This window comes from Mustela putorius, unplaced genomic scaffold (genome assembly GCF_011764305.1).
Source record: "Mustela putorius furo isolate JIRA1106 unplaced genomic scaffold, ASM1176430v1.1 tig00003834_pilon_pilon_pilon, whole genome shotgun sequence".
Lineage (NCBI taxonomy): Eukaryota > Metazoa > Chordata > Mammalia > Carnivora > Mustelidae > Mustela > Mustela putorius.
In genome coordinates, this window is record NW_025421987.1 from 88,289,148 (window position 1) to 88,307,786 (window position 18,639).

Consider the following 18,639-nt stretch of genomic DNA (forward strand, 5'->3'; position numbering starts at 1 on the left):
GTTCTTTCCACAGTTTGGTGACTGTGGCCATCACTACTATGAACACTGGAGTACAAATGACCCTTTTTGCACTACATCAGTATCTTTGTAGTAAACACTCAGTAGTGCAATTGCAGGGTCATAGGATAGCTCTATTTTTAACTTCTTAAGGAATCTCCACACTGTTTTCCAAAGTGGCTACACCAACTTGCATTCCCACCAGTATAAGAGGGTTCCCCTTTCTCCACATCCTCTCCAACACTTGTTGTCTACTGTCTTGTTGATTTTGGTCATTCTAACTGGTGTAAGGTGGTATCTAAATCTCCGTGAATCTCCCTGATGGCTAATGATGATGAACATTTTTTCATGTGTCTGTTAGCCATTTGTATGTTTTCTTTAATAAATGGTGCTGGAAAATTTGGACAGCTATGAATATATATTTTTAAACTTTATTTTTTTCAGTGTTTCAGGATTCATTGTTTATACACCACACCTAGTGTTCCACGTGCCCTCCTTAATACCCACCACCAGGCTCACCCACCCCTCTCTGTGAATATATTGACAACAATTTTCTTCCATGCTTCTGAAAAATATAATGCATGCTTTTTCCAATAAATAAGTATGCCTCATTTAGAATACTGTAAACGAGAACACAGATTCTAGTAGCTTTCGAGTCATATTACTAAAGTATGTTTTTCAGTCTCATGCCTACATCACTTGGTCTCAGATTTGAGAAAATAAAAATATAAGTGTGTTGCGAGAAGAGGAAAGCAAGTGACCTTTTTTGAGTATCTTCTGTGCCGGGTATTACATGATGCATTTTTTCAATACCCTATCTCATTACCTCCTTAATTCTCCCCCATGCTCTCTCCTGTCTAGATCTTTGGATATGGGACTCCCCATGCCCAGCACATTTTTCTAGATCCCTGCTGCTCCCTCAGTGACACTTGCCTCTCTCATTCCACTCTTCACCTGGACATATCTTCTCCTTCAAGATTCAGCTTGGACCCAAGATTGCCTTGGTTTTCCCATTGCATGTCTCCAGAGCTCCCTCCAGCATGCATGATTGCAGACCATAATGTTAATGTCAGTCTGCTTTCCTCATTCAAGGGCAAGCTTCAAGAGGACAGGGGCCATGACTTTTTCAAGACGATGAGCCCAGTGCATGGGGTGGTTCTAACCACACAGACTGTCTGGTTGGAAGAACAAATGAATGAGTTATTGACTGAGCCAAGTATTATTAACCCCCAATTTTCAGATAAGAAAAATGAGGCTCAGAGAGGGTAAATGGTCACCCTGTAGAGTAGATGTTTTTTCCAGGATTTAAACCACATTGTTCTTGTTCTCATAGTTGCTCTCAACAAAAGTGGGAGAATCCTGAAGTCCCATGTCCATTTTCTCCAGCCTCATATAGACCTTTGTTGGTCTATAGCAAGAAAGCACTACTGAAAAACAAAGGCCTCAGAGCATGTAAGGCCATCAGGGGCTAGAAATTAGCCTGGAGCCCAGGACCATTCAGAACCTCCACTAAGGACAGAGATGAGGTTGATGACATTCAACATGGATTTTCTGAGTGTTTGCTGTGTGTTTCACCCATGCTGTAAGCCATGGGGAGTTTGGAGATGGGCAGCAGATACAGCCTGACCCTCAGTCTGCCTACCAGCTCTTCAAGGCTACTTAAGGGACATGCACATATGGCTGAAACAACCTTAAATCAGAGGAGGCAGACAAGTGGAAGAGAAAAACCCCTGGCCAGAACTGGAAGGCCTGCCTCTGCCTTTCTCCCCTATGACCTTTAGGGAACCACTTATTTCCCTCTGAGAGTTTTAGTTTCCACACCTGCAAAATTTAGCAAATTGACTGATCTCAGGGAAGTTAGCAGGCCTGACGTGATTCCCAGTTTGTTTTCATCCTGCTTGTATGTTAGGGACTGAATCGTGTCCTCCCAAAAATTAATATGATGAAGTCCTAATCCTTTGTATCTCAGAATGTGACCTTATTTGGAGATGGGGTCTTTTCAAAGAGAGAAACAAATTAAAATGGAATCACTAGGGTGGGTTCTAATGCAACATGACTGGTGTCCATATTAAATAGACATGCATACAGGGAGAAAGCCACGTGACTTTGTAGACAACCACCTACAAGTCAAGGAGAAAGGCCTAGAACAGATCCTCCCTCACAGCCCTCAAAAGAAGCAATTCTGCCAGGCCTGGTTGTTTGAGCCACACCCTTCAGAACCCTCTGTGTGTAAGGCAGCACTGGTAAACTCATACACTGTTGTTGTTGTTGTTGTTATTGTTGTTGTTATTTTTAAGATCTTATATATTTTTTGACACAGAGAGATCACAAGTAGGCAGAGAGGCAGGGAGAGAGAGGGGGAAGCAGGCTTCCTGCTGAGCAGAGAGCAGATATGGGGCCTGATTCCAGGACCCTGAGATCATGACCGCAGCTGAAGGCAGAGGCTTGACCCACTGAGCCAGCCAGGTGCCCCCTGTTGTTGTTGACTCGAATGTTTTGGGGTTTTCCACATTGTTTCTTATCATTCTCCATGTTCTGCCACTCAGCTGCTTGGCCCATTTACTTTAGCAACTGGTTCTTTAGACATTTCAGTCAGTCTTCCCTGGGTGAGACCTTCCCAAAGTTTTCCTTTGCACACTCACATTTCAAAACTATTCCCTGAAATCTTTCAAGACTAAGAAGCAAGAGTCACATTCAGCAAGAAGGTCTATTTCAGGACCTGGTAAACCAGACTGCATATGCCCAAGCCTGTGGTATTTAATCAGTTCTCCTGGGGAAAGGGGAAGCCCTAATTTATAGTATTTGCCAATTTCCCACCATGGCCAATTTCAAACTTTTGACATGAACTCGCTGAAAATGGAGGTGAGAGGTGTGTGCCCTTGTCTCTGGAAGCTGGTGGGGTGACTGCAGTTGGCCACTGCACAACTCTACCAGTGCTCCACGATCAAGGCCCATAGTCCTTTGCACCTGATGACCTAATGATGTCTGAGCTTTGAAACCATCTGAGCTGAACATTAGGAACCAAGGTCCTCATCTGTACTTTTTGATTCACTGAATGATTTGAGATAAGTCTCTAGGCCTCAACAACTATCATTTCTAAAATGAAAACAAACAAATTAGGGGCTTGTGGGTTTGGTAGCTTGGCCTCTGTGCCACTGGGGTGGGGAGGGGGACCATTAAACTAAGCCCCCATATGCCTCTTCAACTAAAGGCACTTTGCCTTTATAGACTGTGTATGCTGGGGACCTAGGTCAGGTGTGTTTGGGGGATAAGATAAGAGTGAGGAGATTCTTACTGCTAAAAAAAAAAAAAAAAAAAAAAAAAAAAAAAAAAAGTGACTTTTGAGTTCCCTCCATTTGAAATGTTTTGTGCTCCTCCATGATTCCAAACCAAAACTTTCAGCCCAAGACTTTGAAAAAGTGGCAGCTGAGGGAAGAACAGCCAACAGGGTGACCAATTCCAAAGAACAAGGCACAGGCCAAAAATCACTGGATGGGCCACAGTAATGCTATATGTTTCTTGAGCAGGTTTCTTGCAGACTCTGACAAATTATGTGAAGGGAGGAATATTTTTACCTGCCTTTGGATGACATCCAGGTCTGGGGTGCAAGGTGGCAGCTGTTTAACAGCAATTAGGGCAGGAAGTGAAGAAAGCCACATGGCCAGGTGGAACTGAGGTCAAGAGAATACGATGCCTCAAAATTGAATTCAGTCTCCTGCCCCAACTGGATGTCCTCTACCACCGCCTGGGGCATCTGGGAGAGCAGGGATGGCTTTCTTCGGAGGAAAAGTCCTTCCCAAAGCTCTGGCTTGATGTAGATACTTGTGTGCGAGAACAGGTCAGGAGCAAGAGAGTGCCATCCTCACTGTGCTTGGGAACTGCATGTCTGCCAGCAATGCGGAGGGAAGGTTCGGGGGTGGGGGGCATCCTGGGTCAGGAGAACCAGGCAGTCAATTATTAGGGTTGTCCAGGGGACAGACCATACATATCTGCCTCAGTCAGAAAGAGGAACCAGAGTGGAGTTTGTCCTCAGGGACCCAAGCACTTCATAGGGAGTCTACCTTCTTATTCAGACTTTCCCTTTTGTTGCCTCTTTCACCTCATTACTGTCCTCCCTGGGTGGCCTCTAGGCATGGCAGTTCTTCTGATGGAGGAAAAGACAGCCTTTTCCTTCTTATTTCTCTCATGCTGTCTTTATATTTGGGCATGGAACAGGGCTGAGTCAACATCATCCCAGAAACCTTGGGCCATGGAATCAAAGTCACAGCTTCCACATGGGCTTAACATTCATGTCAAGAAACAGAACCATTGAGAGAATTTGGATTTATTTCTAAAAGTAGCACAGTTGTCTCTCTCCTCATGCTTGGTGGGAATGTTTGGGGAGGTGATGAGGGATTCTAGGACAGTCAAAGGGTTTAAGGGCTGGAAGGGGTCCTAGAGATTACATTTGGCATAAGGAAATTGTGTTGGCCCCACCTTCAAAATACATATCCAGACTCTAATCACTTCTCACCGCCTGCAGTGAACCTTCCCTGATAGTTGCAATCACCTCTGTCTGGTCTCTTTGCTTCTTTCCTTGAGCTTCTCAGTATATTTGAAACTCAAAAGTGAAAATGACCCTTTCAAAGTGTGCATTGAATCATTTCACTCCTCAGTAGAAATCTGTGCCTCAGTGTCCATTTCTCTGAGAGAAAAATCTCAGTCCTCAGAATAGCCTAGAAGACCCTGCAGGACCTGGCTCTGAACTCATCTCCTGCAAGCCTCCCCAACTCCCATGCTCGGATCAGCATGGCTGGTCTCCTGGCTGTCCCTAGAGTAATTCTCTTGCTTTCCCCGTCCAGTTGTTCTCACCTAGCTGCCCCCTTGAAACCCTCCTTTCCTTCAGCTCTGCTCAAATTTCACCTTCTCAGTAAGACCTTCCCTGAACAGCAATATGTCAGCCCACAAGTCTCTCCCCACTGCCCCCAAGCTGGGACATTCACTCCCCCTCTGCTGCTCTACTTCGCCCCACTTTAGACTTACACGAAAGACCCTCTTCAAGTTTCTTGCATGGTTTAATGTTTGTTTCTGCCGGCTAGGACATAAGCTCTTCAAGGGAAGAGACTTTTCTTTCTCATTCACCGAAGTATGCTTGCCTCATGGCGAACCTGGCTGAATGAAGGAGGATTTCCTTAATTCCTTTTTAAAAAAGATTTTATTTATTTATTTGACAGAGAGAGACACAGCAAGAGAGGGAACACAAGCAGGGGGAGTGGGAGACGGAGAAGCAGGCTTCCCACTGAGCAGGGAGCCCAACGTGGGGCTTGATCCCAGGACTCTGGAATCATGACCTGAGCTGAAGGCAGACGCATAACGACTGAGTCACCCAGGCGCCCCATCCCTAACTTTTTGTTTTTTCAAGTAATTTCAAATTTACCTAAGGGTTACAAAGATAGTACAGAGGATTCAAACATAACCCTTCATGGAGATAGGTTCACATTCTAGTCAGGTTTCCTTTAAGAAACTTTAATGATATCACTCTTAGCATTAATAATGATAATAGTACCAGAATTCATATGTGGGAATCATAACCCCCAAGGGGATGTTCTTGGGAGGTGGGGCCTTTGGGAAGTGGTTAGGTTATGGGGAGAAACTTCCATGAATGGGCTTACTGCTCTTACAAAGGAGGCTGCAGAAAGCTCCCTTGACCTTCTACCATGTGAGGACCCAGTGAGAAGGTGTCAGCTGTGAACCAGACAGTGAGCTCTCAGTGGAATGTAACCATGCTAGTGCTTTGATCTTGGACTTCCCAGCTGCCAGAGCTGTGAGAAATAGAATTTTGTTCCTTATAATTTCCCCAGTTTGTGGTATTTTGTTATAGCAGCCTGAATAGACTAAAACACATGTGTAGAATTCTCTAGGTTTGCAAAAGACTTTTTTTTTTTTTAAATGCATTTGCCTACTGGCCACTCTGCACATCTCTAAGATATTGCACCCATAAACAGATGAGAATGGTAAGACTCATCAGGTTTTGGGCGCCTGGGTGGCTCAGCGGGTTAAGGCCTCTGCCTTCGGCTCAGGTCAGGATCTCAGGGTCCTGGGATCGAGCCTCATGTCGGGCTCTCTGCTCAGCAGGGAGCCTGCTTCCTCCTCTCTCTCTCTCTGCCTACTTGTGATCTCTCTGTCAAATAAATAAAATCTTAAAAAAAAAAAAAGACTCATCAGGTTTAGGTGAGATCATGCTCAAGGTCACAATAGTGGCAAGGGCAAGAGCAGAGCTAGGAGGTGAGCTGTTTTCTAACTCTGCGGTGGCACTGTATCTTCTGCCCAGTGCCATCTGGGTGCAGTCGGTCTTGCTCTCCTCTGCTCTTACTGTGTCAGCTCCCTGGGTCAAGAGTGACTTCGACAAAGTGAAGATAGCAGCTGCCTCTTCCAGGCTGGGATGCTCCCCGGACAGCTGAGAACAATGCCCCAATGTGGGCCTGAGTCACCGCATTCTTGTTCCCCTCACCGCACGTGCTGCCTTCACTCAGTCCCTCTGCACTGTGACCTTGCTGCCCATGTGGGGGATGGGCTGCCAGCCTGGCACTGACCACAGGGGCCTCAGGCGCCCTCCAGACTGGTGACTGAAATGCCATCTGGCACCCACCACAGCTGCAAGGCTTCTGGTCTGGCCCCAAGAATCAGGAGAACCAAACCAGGGTTGAAGCCTGGGGTAGACCTCCTGCTTCTGGTCCAGCCTCTGTCGCTTCCTAGAGAGGACAAAGCGGCAAGGTCATGGTCCTCTCTAGGCCTCAGCTTCCTCGGCTATAAAATCAAGAGAATAAATAATTCTGAGACTGATTATGATTTCTTGATCTTCAATTGTCTCAACCCCTGATGTCTATATATTCAAGGAAAAAGTTTCAGGCTTTGATCCCCAAATATGAACACTGCCAGGCATGGGGATGCATCTATAGAGAGAAAGAAGGGGCAAGAAATGTAAGGAGAGGGATCTGATGCAAAACCTACTGCTAGGTTAAATGAGTTAATATGGGTAAAGCGCGTCATCAGGGGACAAAAAATACTTGTAGTGACAGTGGTGAGAAGAGCACTTGCCCCTGAGTCTCCCTCTGTGCCTGCCACCCCACCCTAAGCTAGGCTTCCATGTTCTTGCTTCTGAAATTTGACAGTGCCCTCCAGTGTGATCTTCTGGTCACCAGATCTTCCCCTCTCCAACCAAATCTGCCTATTGCTATTAGAGGGACTTCCCTAAAATGCTATTGTGCCATGCGTCTCTCTCCTGCTCAAAACCCTTCAGTGATCCTGGTAGCCTCCTGAGTTAGATTCAAATGACTTCTCCTGGAAGTCAAGCACCTCAACAAAAAAAATCCCCAGCCTACCTTCCCAACTATCATCCACCCCACCCCACGCCCCGCCCATCTATCCAGGACTTCGGTAAACCTACAGCCATCCAGACAGGTGCAAGCGCCCGTCCCTTGTTGAGAATGATAAGATGGTACAGTAGCTAAGAGATCAGGCTCTGGGATCAGAGTGCCCAAGTTTGAGTAGCTGTGTGGCCTTCACTAAGTTGTAAAACCTCTCTGAGCTTCAGTTTCCTGGTATATAAATGAGGATGCTATAATGATACCTCTTGTAGGGATGGTTTTGAAGATGAAAAAAGTATGGAAAACAATTGATGTATAGTAGATATTCAATCAATGTTTATTATAATTTTATCCTTGCACTGAACATGTCTTCTCTACCCCATGTCCCTTGTCTGCTAACATTTGCCTGCCTGTCTGCCTGATGAAACCCTCCTCACTCCTCTCCCTCACTCCCCTGAGCTACTCATTCCTTGTCCTTCACGAGGTAACAACTTGATTAGGATTACTTTTCTTCCCTGTGAAGTCCTTAAGGGCAGGGAAGAACCTGTCCCTCAGAAGTTTCTGGATGGACCTCAGAAGTTAGTGGCCAACACCCAGCAGCTCTCAATTAAGATGTGTTGGGGGACAGAATACAGGAGTGTGATTCTGGAAGGCTCCATGATGACTAAAGGCTCAGACAAGTGCAGTGTGGGGAACCCAGCACCCTGAAGTGCTGGGGTCCTGATGCCACTTCCCAAACTGGGAACACAGGTGGGCTGAGCATGGGCTCTGAGTTAGGAATGCTCCCTTATGATCACTGTCCCAAGGGTGAAGCTACTCGAGAGCCCAGATCCAAGTGGGCTTCTCTGCCCAGGGGACTGTTGTGCCAGAGCAGGTGTGGGGTATGATGGACGAGCTGTGGAAGAGGCAGCCTGGGGGCTGTCAGAGACTGGAGCTCAACTCTGGTTCATCTCCAACAGGTTAAGGCACCTGGGAGGAATCACCTCTCTTATCTCTGAAAGGAAAATTGGGTTATATCATAGTTCTTAAAGTTTATTGCCCAGAACAGCAAAATTGGAGTCGCTGAGAGTTTGTAAGAAATCCAGAACATCAGCCTCACCCCAAAATTTTGAAGCAGCAACCCTGGGGAGGGACCCAGCCATTTGTGTTTTATCCAGTCTTCTAGGAGATCTGAGATTGTCTCAAGTTTGAGAAACATTGGGCTAGACCAGTGGGGGTTTTCAAGGCTATTCCCTACTTTTTGTTTGTAATTGTGATGGACCCTGTTTTTGTTTTGTTTATTTTGTGTCTTCCTAGTGAAATCTCAGGCAGATGCCTGATATGTAAAGTGGACTAGAACAGAGTCTCCCTCTGGCTGACTCTCAGACTCTGCCTCTCTAATTCTCCCTCATCATGCAAACTAGTGTAGCAGGCCTCTAGTCAGCTGAAGAGTACAGAATTTGGGGTCTGTCAAGCCCAGTGCTGCCAGTGGGTTGTGCTTACCAAGCAGGGCACACCCTATTGGCTCCCTGCTGAGTGTCTGCAGTAGACACTATGTTTCTAGAGGGCTGACGTGGAATGGGGTCCTAGGCCTTGGGGAGGGGACCACCGAAGTATGGGGGTATGTATCCCTGGCTGGGGGAGGGCCCCTGAGGCTAGGTGGTGCTGATCCGGTAGGCTCTCTCCCAAGGCTGACCAGACAGCTGCTGAGCCTCGTTTGATCACGTGAGGAGGGTCACACTTTACGTCTCAGGAAGGGAGAAGTCGTACTTCATTTTCATGCCGGCCGCTTTTGGAGATAATATGGCACCACTCAGATTTTTCTGTCTTCCCTTTCATGAAGCTCAGCCGATCGTATGAAGCAGCCAAGAGACCTGCAGACATACTCATCATTCTATGATGGTTTCTGCACTTTCTGCTTCTCCCTTCTGGCTATGTGGATAGATGAGTCACTTGAATTTCTTTATTTCACTTTCTGAGGTAAAGATGATGGTGAGGGGTGGGTGTTGGGGAAGCCCATGATTAGAGAACTTCACAGAAAAGGCCGCACTGGTGGAGAAGCAGAAGGGAGAAATGCTTGGAGGACTCTTATAAAGGGTAGATGATGGCTGGGACATTCTCTAAGGGCAGAGAACCAGACAGGCCAGAGATTACTTCTCTGATGTAAGGCAGCATCGGAGGTTGCATGCTTTGCCCGGTAGCAGAGAGGGCACATAGTGGACGTGGAGAGGAGAAAGGTAGGTGTTGGGGCTCCCCAGTTGACGTGGAAGTGGCCACCTTCTGGATTCCGTCCCAGGTATGTGTGTCTGGTGCAGCTGGGCGGAAAGAAATCTCTGTGGTCTGAGACTCTGTCCCAGACAGTTATGTAATGGTGTTGTTCTCAGAAGGAGAGAAAGTACCATGCCGTGGGCAGCCACTATAGGGAGACCTCGTCTTTTGGTCCCGACACTATAGAGCGGGACCCATGTTCCTTCCCATCACCACGCTTTGGTTTCCACTTCTGGAAATAAAGAACAATTATATCAGCTCACTTCTGAAAAAGCACATAAAGCAGGTGTGATCATGTTTGCTCCTCTCATTTGTCCCATGTTACCAGATACAACGTATCTCATATCCATGATCTCACCTGGTCCTCCAATCAATCCTGGGTGGAAATCGTCATTCTTGGTGAAGAAACCCAAGACTTAGGGAGATTGTGGGTCCTCCCAAGATCACACAGCAGTCAGTGGTGGTCCCGGTTTGCTGATTCCCCATTCCTGGTTTTCTCCTAAGGCCTGCTGCTTACCTATCTGTGAAATACAAAGACCTTTCAAGAGAAAGATTACTCCTAGTTGTAACATTATTGTTTCTTATAGCTCCAAATGCTTGTAGCATTCACAAACTGTACTACATTTCCCACTCCTGGAACTCACCATTTTCCCTTCGTAAACACTGGCCCCATGCTTTCCTGGGACAAGCTGGCAGGAGACTTGGCTGTGACTTTTCCCGTATTTATCCCTAAGCCCAGACAGAATTCCCTCAGTTCCCTGCGACTTGATGCATTTTCTAGTTCTCAATTAGAGTCAGTGGAAAACATTACTTACCTATAAACACCATAAGTTCAAGAGCTATTTAAAACACTGAGATTGTGTGATTTTGTAACCTAGGAGGGAGAAACAAAGGTGTTCCCGGAGGTGGTGGGACTATTGCACATGGTCACAGATCACTGAGTTAGGATAAGAATTGTGTAGTTTCAGGAAGTGGGCAGCTCTGGAGCTGGGGGCCTCTTCCCACCTGCTCACGTGGTGGTGGGCCCCTCACCTGTCTCTGAATTCCCTTTTCACCACATTTCTGAAATAGGGGCAGTAACAGCTGTCTATGAAATGCTTTGTGACCAGGCAGCAGGCGTTGTACTGTGGCCAAGTATTATGGAACAGATGAGCTTTGTCTGAACCCATCTCCCGAGGCATTCAAGTGTGGAATATTTGGAGGAACACAAAATGCCATTGCTGGAAGGGTATTTTAGCAGTGATCTAGCAAACACTCCACTCTCTAAATATATGCTCTCTATACCACTTTCAGGGAAGGATGGTCCAGCCTCTGCTTGAATGCTTCCTATGACAGTGAGCTCACTATTTTATTTCTCTGTTGTCCATCTCTGTTAGGTGGATGAGTAGAAAGCTGATGACTTTTAATTTCACCTCTTGCCTCTGTCCTGTCCTCTAGGGATACCCCAAATGAAATCTAGTTTCTACCTCCATTTCCACACTTTTCATATACATGATGTACTTGAGGATGGCTTCAGGGGCCTATCCTTTAAGAGCCCATTGTTGCCATGTGGGCACCATGTTCAGGGGAGGGAGAAAAGCTGACACTGAGGTGTTGGGCTCTGCCTTTGTCACTTCCAGCCTTTGAGGCCCTCTCTCACATCTGTAACTAACATCTATGACTCCACTGGGTGCATGGCGGCCAGTCCATTTTACTACACAGCTTATCAGTCAGAGAGCTATTTCTTGCTCCTCTGCATAAGGATACAGTCAAACATTAATAAGAAAATTTAAAAAGGAAGGATGGATTCATTGACTGAATGGAGAATGAAATGTTTCTATGATGGTTTCTGCAATGAGGCGGAAAAGAATGGTGCTTGCTCTGTTGTGAACACCTGTGGCCCTTGGAAGGGATATTTATCACAGATGGACTGGGCTGTTTAGTCATCTAGGGATTACGAGCCACTAGTCCCTCCCTGCCACGCACAATCCTCAAGACTATAGACTTACACTGAAGAGCATTTCAAAAAAAAAAAAAAAACACTGAAAAGGAGATGATTTATTCTATGCCCATGGCAAAGAGTTTCTGATAGCTCAAATGTATGACATTCTAGGGTTCATTTTATGTTTCAGGAGCAGAGTGGGAAAAGATTAAGGGATTTGGGTCTAAAAGCCTGGGTTTGGGTATGGGCTGTGTCACACTGCTTGATTATGTGATTTTTGGACAAGTCACATCATCCTTATGAGTCTCAGTTGTTGAGTCAGTAAAATGGAAAAAGAAAAATGCCTAAACTGTGGGGAAGGGTGTGCATATGTGTGTGCATGTGTGTGTGTGTGTACATGCACGCACATGTGTGTGTATACACATACACATTATTTTCAGGATTAAATGAGCTAAAGTTTCTTCTGTAAACTTCATTAACTATTGTCACCTTTAGAATGATCTGTCCAATAAACCCTTTCCCAGTTGTCCAAGATATCAAGTGCTACTTTTTAAGGTGACAGTTTTTTACTGCACTCAGTTGTTTGGAAAGTTGGATTATGTAAACACAAGTTTGAGTCTTTATTATCCAGTCCATATATATTAAAGAATATAACATAACTTTCCAGTGCTTCTTCAAATGTCTTCCATTTTGAAATCTTTGTTGTATATTACAGACCAACACTCATATGTCTGTATAGTTTGTATGTCAGATCACTAGGAGAATGTCAAATTACAGTTTAAAGGAATCATACCCAACCTAGGACATTTGTTCTTTTGTTTTCCACACATGCATTTATTCTTCCATTCATTCATTAATTCATTCATTACCTGACATTGTTTACTATGACTCTGCTATGTACTGTGAAGGATCCAGTGTGGTCCCTTGGCCAAACAGCTCACAGTATATCTGAGGATATAAGAGGTATGCACACATGATAGCACTGTATGGCAGGGTGAAGTAATTCCTACATGATATTTGCAAACAAGTTGCTTTGGAAACTTGAAGAGGAAGCAACTAATTCTCTCTCCCCACAAGAAGGAAGAGGGGGAGAGTTTCGTGTTAGCTTTACCTGTCCGAACAAGTCAAATGAAATTAAAGCACATATACAGTGAAAGAGTGTGGGGATCTGGAGTCCTCATGGGTTTGGTTCCTGGCTCTCTCACTTCCTAGTTTTGTGGCTTTGAACAGTTCTGTCTGAGCTTTCTCATAATAGTATCCATCTCCTGGAAATGTTGTGAATGTTAAATGAGATAATACATTGTCCAGCGTATTACATTGTCCAGTAATAAAAGGTCAAAAAAATACTATTTTACACAGTGGGTGGAGGCTGAGGTGAGCCTCAATGGAGGCATAAAATTTTGAAAGACAGTAATGGAAATCAAGGTGTTCTAAACAGAAGAAACAGTCATAGCAAAGTCCGAGGGAAAGAAAGTTTTCAGAGAAACATGTCCAGCCATATGTACCATCAGTGACAGACGTAATCATAGCAATGGGTGGGGGGATCGGTGATGGCTGGAGTAGATGGCCAATCATGGAAGGCTAAAGAATCTGATCTTGGTAGATAAGGGGTTTCCAAGAAAGTGTGCATGCTTCCAGGAAAGTGTGCAGTCATCATTTATATTTACTTTTATTTACATAAAAAAAGTTTAGAAGTCCTATTATTTTTTATATAGATTGATTGTGGGACCCTCGTTGGATCTCCACATCAAATGACTTCACGTCACATCTCCAACTAAGCTCATTCTGAGGGGTGGGTGGGGATTCTTTGTCCTAGATAACCCAAGAGGTATTCATACTGACGTTTTCATGTAGCTGGTCTCTTAAATTTATGGATTTCTTACCTAGATTTAACTAAACAAACCTTGACAAAATAGACAATTAGTTTTTAAAATTTCCTGTAAAGACCCAAGCAAACAACAAGAAAATGGTAGAGCTGACTTTTCTCCTATTCCTGGCTTTCCACTGGCTGCATTTCAGGGGTTACAGCCAATGATGATCTAATCAGATAGAGCAAGCAGTAGGCCAAAACAAACAACAAAAAAAAAAAAATCAAAATTCTTAGGAAAAGTACTTGAAATATGGGTTCACATTCATTGCTATTAATGATGAACTCTGCCCAGAGTGTTGATTGTTTCTTGTGATGGTAGGAAAGATAGAATGACATTGTGAAGAGTAACATACATTGTATTCTTTATTTTATATTTATCTCTTCTTTTATAATTTCTGTTTGGCTTTATTTTTAAAGTGTGCATAATATGTTGGCATGGCTTTGCACAGATGTACACACACATATTATAAATCCACTTGGGTGCACAGCAAAATCTTGTTTACCAGTGGGTTTAAGAAAGTTTGGAGACTTGCTGATTGCGCCCATGGGAAACCATTATTGGAGGCTCTTGAGTAGTGGGAAGTATGATAAAAGCTGGGTTCAGGGTGATAAATGCCACCACATTTTCTCAAGGAAAAAAAAAAGTGTTGCATAAGGAATACAGGGAGGTGAGGTCTAAAGAGAGTCACTAAACAACTTGGTTCTTCCTCTTTTCAAAAATGTTCTCCTTTCCCTGCTAAGGTAAACCCTGGACTGCCTCAAACCAGCAGGAGCTATGCAGGACATGTTCCCTGCCCAGGAAGAAGACTGCCCAGATCATCCATCAGCTAATTTCTACTCCTCCATAGATCCTGCTTTAGGAAAAGCCAATCCTAAGCCGGTCTTCAGCTTTGACTCACAGTTGCGGTGACTGAATTCCTCACAGAGGTTCCAGGCTTTCCTACCTATAGGAGGCAGAATTCCAGAATCATCAGAGGCACAAGTTCTGAGTTTGACAACCCATGTCCAACTCTGCTAGTCATCCCTGGACTGACCTTAGCTCACCTTTCTTTATGCCAGTTTCCTCATCTGTGAAGTGCGGATAATCATTGTACCTATGCAATGACATTGAGGAGCAAATAAGGTAATGAGTGTAAAAGACAGTACAGTCCCTAGCATAGAATAAATTCCCAAGGAATGTGAGTTCTTCTCATTACAAAGAAATGAATTGGAGCACGGTCTGAAGGGCCACAGGGAAGAAATAGGGAAGGAGGTTTCCAGGAATACAGATCCTTTAATCTCCTTAAAGCAATATCCAAACAGAAGTATAAATCTCTACAGAAGTCAGCAAGCTCAGGGATGTCAGTTGGGGGGTGTGGGGGCTGAGATGGTTGCCTCTGAGTCAACTTCTCTCCTTGACTCATCTGTCATTTCTGTCATCTCTGGATATTGCCACAGTTTCTTGTGAGAAATTATGAAATAAATGGCCTGAGCAGTAATGCCTGGGTGAATAGGTGAACCCTGGGCATGTGGCCAACTCTCCATGCACTTTAACCATCCTTGGGTTTGGTGGACACTACGTGATTTAATTTCCTTAGAGGAAAAAAAAGGCTAATAATCATGTTCAGGAGGACTTACAGAGGCTAAGTGAACATTCTGGGGCCTTATAGGGTGGGATCTATGGGAAGAAAAACGATGGGGTAGGTGGCAGGATCAAAGCCTGCTCCTTTGTAGCCACACCTTTTTGTTTCCAGATCTAAGAGCCCAGAGACAAGGACAGGTAATTGTAGGAATAAATTAGTTGTCACACCAATAACTTTACTTCTTTGTACTGGGCCAGAGAATTCCCAAAGTGCTTTCATATGTGATGACATCAATGAGGGTGATAATAAGAATAAATTCTTTTACTTGGCCCTTTGTCACCCCCTTTCTCTTTCAATCTCCTAGCAGATTCTGAAAAATTGTTAGAATCCTTGTTTTACATGTGATAAAACTGAGCCCCAGAGACTTTGAGGAATGTGATCATAATCACACAGCTCTGAAGTAGCAGTGCCAGGTGAAAACCCAGGTCTTAAGGCTGAAAGCAGAGTCTTCTTTCTCCTCTACCACTGCTACCTCACCATTTGGGTCACATGATCTTCATAAAATGAACCAGATCCCTTTGGTCTGGAGGGAACTTTGCTGTTCCATTGGACATTTTGTCTCTGACAGTCAGATCTGACCAGTGCATTCACATCAGTTTGTCAATCCCTCTGTGACAGTGTGCATTATGCCATATGGTGATGATTTTCCTATGAGCATCTCTTCCACAAGACTGTGATCTCCTAAAGAACTGGGATGCCATCTAACTCCTCCATGTGTGCCCAGAACCTAGCTCATCGGATTGGATGATTGGATGATAAGAAATGAATGCCTCCAAACTGAATGTCCTCCTTAATCCTTTCTGCCTGTTTCATTCCTGTCTGTCTTTCCACGGAAGCTTAGGGCCCATGATGTTATCCATTGCTTCTGAACCTCTGTGGAATCATAGACTCTCAGCTGTATTCTTAGAGCATATGTATTTTATCTCTTCAGCCTAGAGAGTTCTTGAGGGTAAAGATTACATCTGAGTGTCCAATAGGTCCCTTATGGGATCTAGGCCAGTTCAAGGTGGAGTGGATGGATGATAAGAGTCCATGCCTGCATTCACATTGATGCCTGCACTTTGGCAAGAGCTGGTGGGACAGGTTGGTGGCTGAGCCCAAGGTGCCTTGGCAGAGACCTAATTGTAAGAGATAGAAAGAACAGATGGCTAGGAGCCCAGTCTTTACCTGGCTTATCAGTATGCTTCTTTCGCAATCACTGAAACTGTGTCTCATGGACACTTTTGCAGATGGGGAATTCCTTGAAGCCAGACAATAGATCACTGAAGTGATCAAGCTTCAGGGCAAAAAGTTATCACTGCAACTTATTTGTGTAAAGATGATGTGTGAACCAGACATTCACTGTCAGGAAGGAGCAAATATAAGGAACTCTGTGAACCAGTTGGATGGGAATAGAAACAAACCAGGACACTGGGACACTGAGCTAGTTAATTAGTGAGTTGTTAAACTAGCAAGTTAGTTTGCTTAAATGAAGGAGGAAGACTGTTTTCTATAAATAAATTAAAGGAGGGTAACAACCAACAATGTCACAAGTTCCCATCTCTTTTGGCCCAAAAATTCCACTATTGGAGATTTGTTTTAAGAAAATAATCCAAGACTTGGAAAAAGGATAGCAAAAAAGTGGCCAAAGAGATATTATTGATAATAGAAGTGAACTGGAAATAATGTAAATTTTCCATAATAGTGTTGGAATGCTGATATAAATGACAATATATTCACCAAAGTCATATTTTGAGGACATTCAAGTAGGTCATTCGAAAGACCACATTGGAATGGTTCATTGTGTGATGCTTATGGAAAAGATTAGAACGCAAAATTATATTTGTGTTGCATGTCCAACACTGTGAAAAAAAATATGCTTTTTTGGAAAAGAATGAAAATAGATGATTTTAAAGATAGTAAGCTTGTGGGTGGCTTTTTATTTCCATAATCATGGTATTATGTTTTTGTATAATATAAAAAATTATGTTAATCAGATGCTTAAAAGAAAAACACCTTAACAAAAGGTGTGTTGCACACAGCAGTCATGTCAGAGAAGTTAAACATCAGACACACTCCATTTCATACCCTTGTCTTCAAGCACAGGTCCAGTTTAGATTTCTATCACTGGTAACAAGTTTGAAATTACATACTTGAAAATCAGAAAGACTCAGGACATGTAGCTATAGATATGAATATGGAAATGGCGATGGATACAGATATGGATATAGATATAATTTTCCCTTGGACGAGCCTTCTCATGTATCACATGTCTTATGAACAATGACACGTGTGTGAAGTGCAGAGGGATTATGATGTGCACATCTAATGCCCTTCAAAATGAATGAGAGCTTAAAAATCAGGAAGTCTGTGTTTAAGGAATCCAAGTGGTAAAACGTTCTGGTCTTGTTTTCAAATGTTCTCTAGACACCCAGTCACCACTTCTCTTTCCCAGGTAGGTCCCCTTGTCCATAAGTTCTGGGAATTAGCCCTGCAGAACATTGAAGCAGTTGGAAGACTCAGACTTCTTTGAGCTCACAAACGATTAGCTGTCCAGGTTCTCAGTACCAAAGTCAACTGTAAAAAGCAAATCATCATGATAAAACCAAAAACACCCCTTCCCCATCCTTAAAGACCTGGCTTTGTGTCTTTCAGCAATCCTATTTCTCTAGCTCTCAGAAAGAAATTCTGGGTCTTTCCACCAGATTAGCTCATTTGACCACTTCCCTCAGATAGTAGCAACTGGAATTATTAATAAAATTATTGAAGCAATACATAGATTAAAAATGTAAGTTTTACAAACTAGTTTTTAGCATTTTTATGGATCATATATTATACAGTATCAATATCATAGAAAGTAATTACATACATTCCCTACATCACAGTTTTCACAGACATTCAAAGTTCTGGTGCCTACAGTATTTCGTAACTTTTTCTTCAGTATTTTTTTAATGTAGGAATATTATAGCAAAAATGAATATAGCAGTATATTGCTCCATTCATTGCAATTTTTTGTTAACAGAAAGCATACCTTGATCTATCATAGCCAGAAAATAGATTCTATAGTTTGTTTTGGGATTATTTATATATGAATCTCTCTCTCCTATTTTTTTCTTCTGATTTTACTACATTTTATTGGATTATAGATTATATTGCATATTGACAGAGTTGTTTTCAATTTAGAAATACCACTTTCTTTAAATAAATGTACCTTTAAAAGTGAAAAACTCAAGCTTTGATCTGCTCTGTTATTATAGTTTGCTAACAAAATTAATAGCAAGCAATAATTCAAACCAAATAACAGGGGATAGAATAAATTCAAAATTAATTTCAATTTCCTCCAAAACTAATTTTATTTATCTATGTCTAAAGAAGACATACAATTGGCAATCTTCTAAATAAAAGCCAAAAGCTGAAAATTGCTTTCTTAGTTTTTCTCTTAAATCAAAACCTGTTCTTTTTTATAAGAGATATAAAACTAATGAAATTAATTTTGACATCCTTGTTTTCCTGGCTAGTATAATTCAATGACATAAGTAGTCATTGTCCAATACACCTTGGAGCAATCTAGATGTATTGGAAAATATTTTCTTTTTTAAAATTTTACACATTTTTTTGCACTTTATTACCCATTTATATTTTTAAAGATTTAATTTA

General features: G+C 43.2%; 1 long non-coding RNA gene across 3 annotated transcripts in view; it reads right to left on the reverse strand.

The window, feature by feature from the left end:
* Window positions 1-7,475: 7,475 nt before the first annotated feature.
* LOC106005120 overlaps window positions 7,476-18,639 on the reverse strand; it is an 88,489-nt gene continuing 77,325 nt past the window's right edge. For 2 of the 3 annotated variants that reach the window (XR_006609187.1, XR_001178287.2), the window contains 2 exons: window positions 9,949-10,111; window positions 7,476-9,822 (listed from right to left, as the gene is read on the reverse strand). This is a non-coding gene — a long non-coding RNA (uncharacterized LOC106005120). Of the gene's footprint in view, window positions 9,823-9,948; window positions 10,112-12,380; window positions 18,233-18,639 lie in introns of those variants that run through there. The other variant, XR_006609186.1, reaches the window with a different exon arrangement.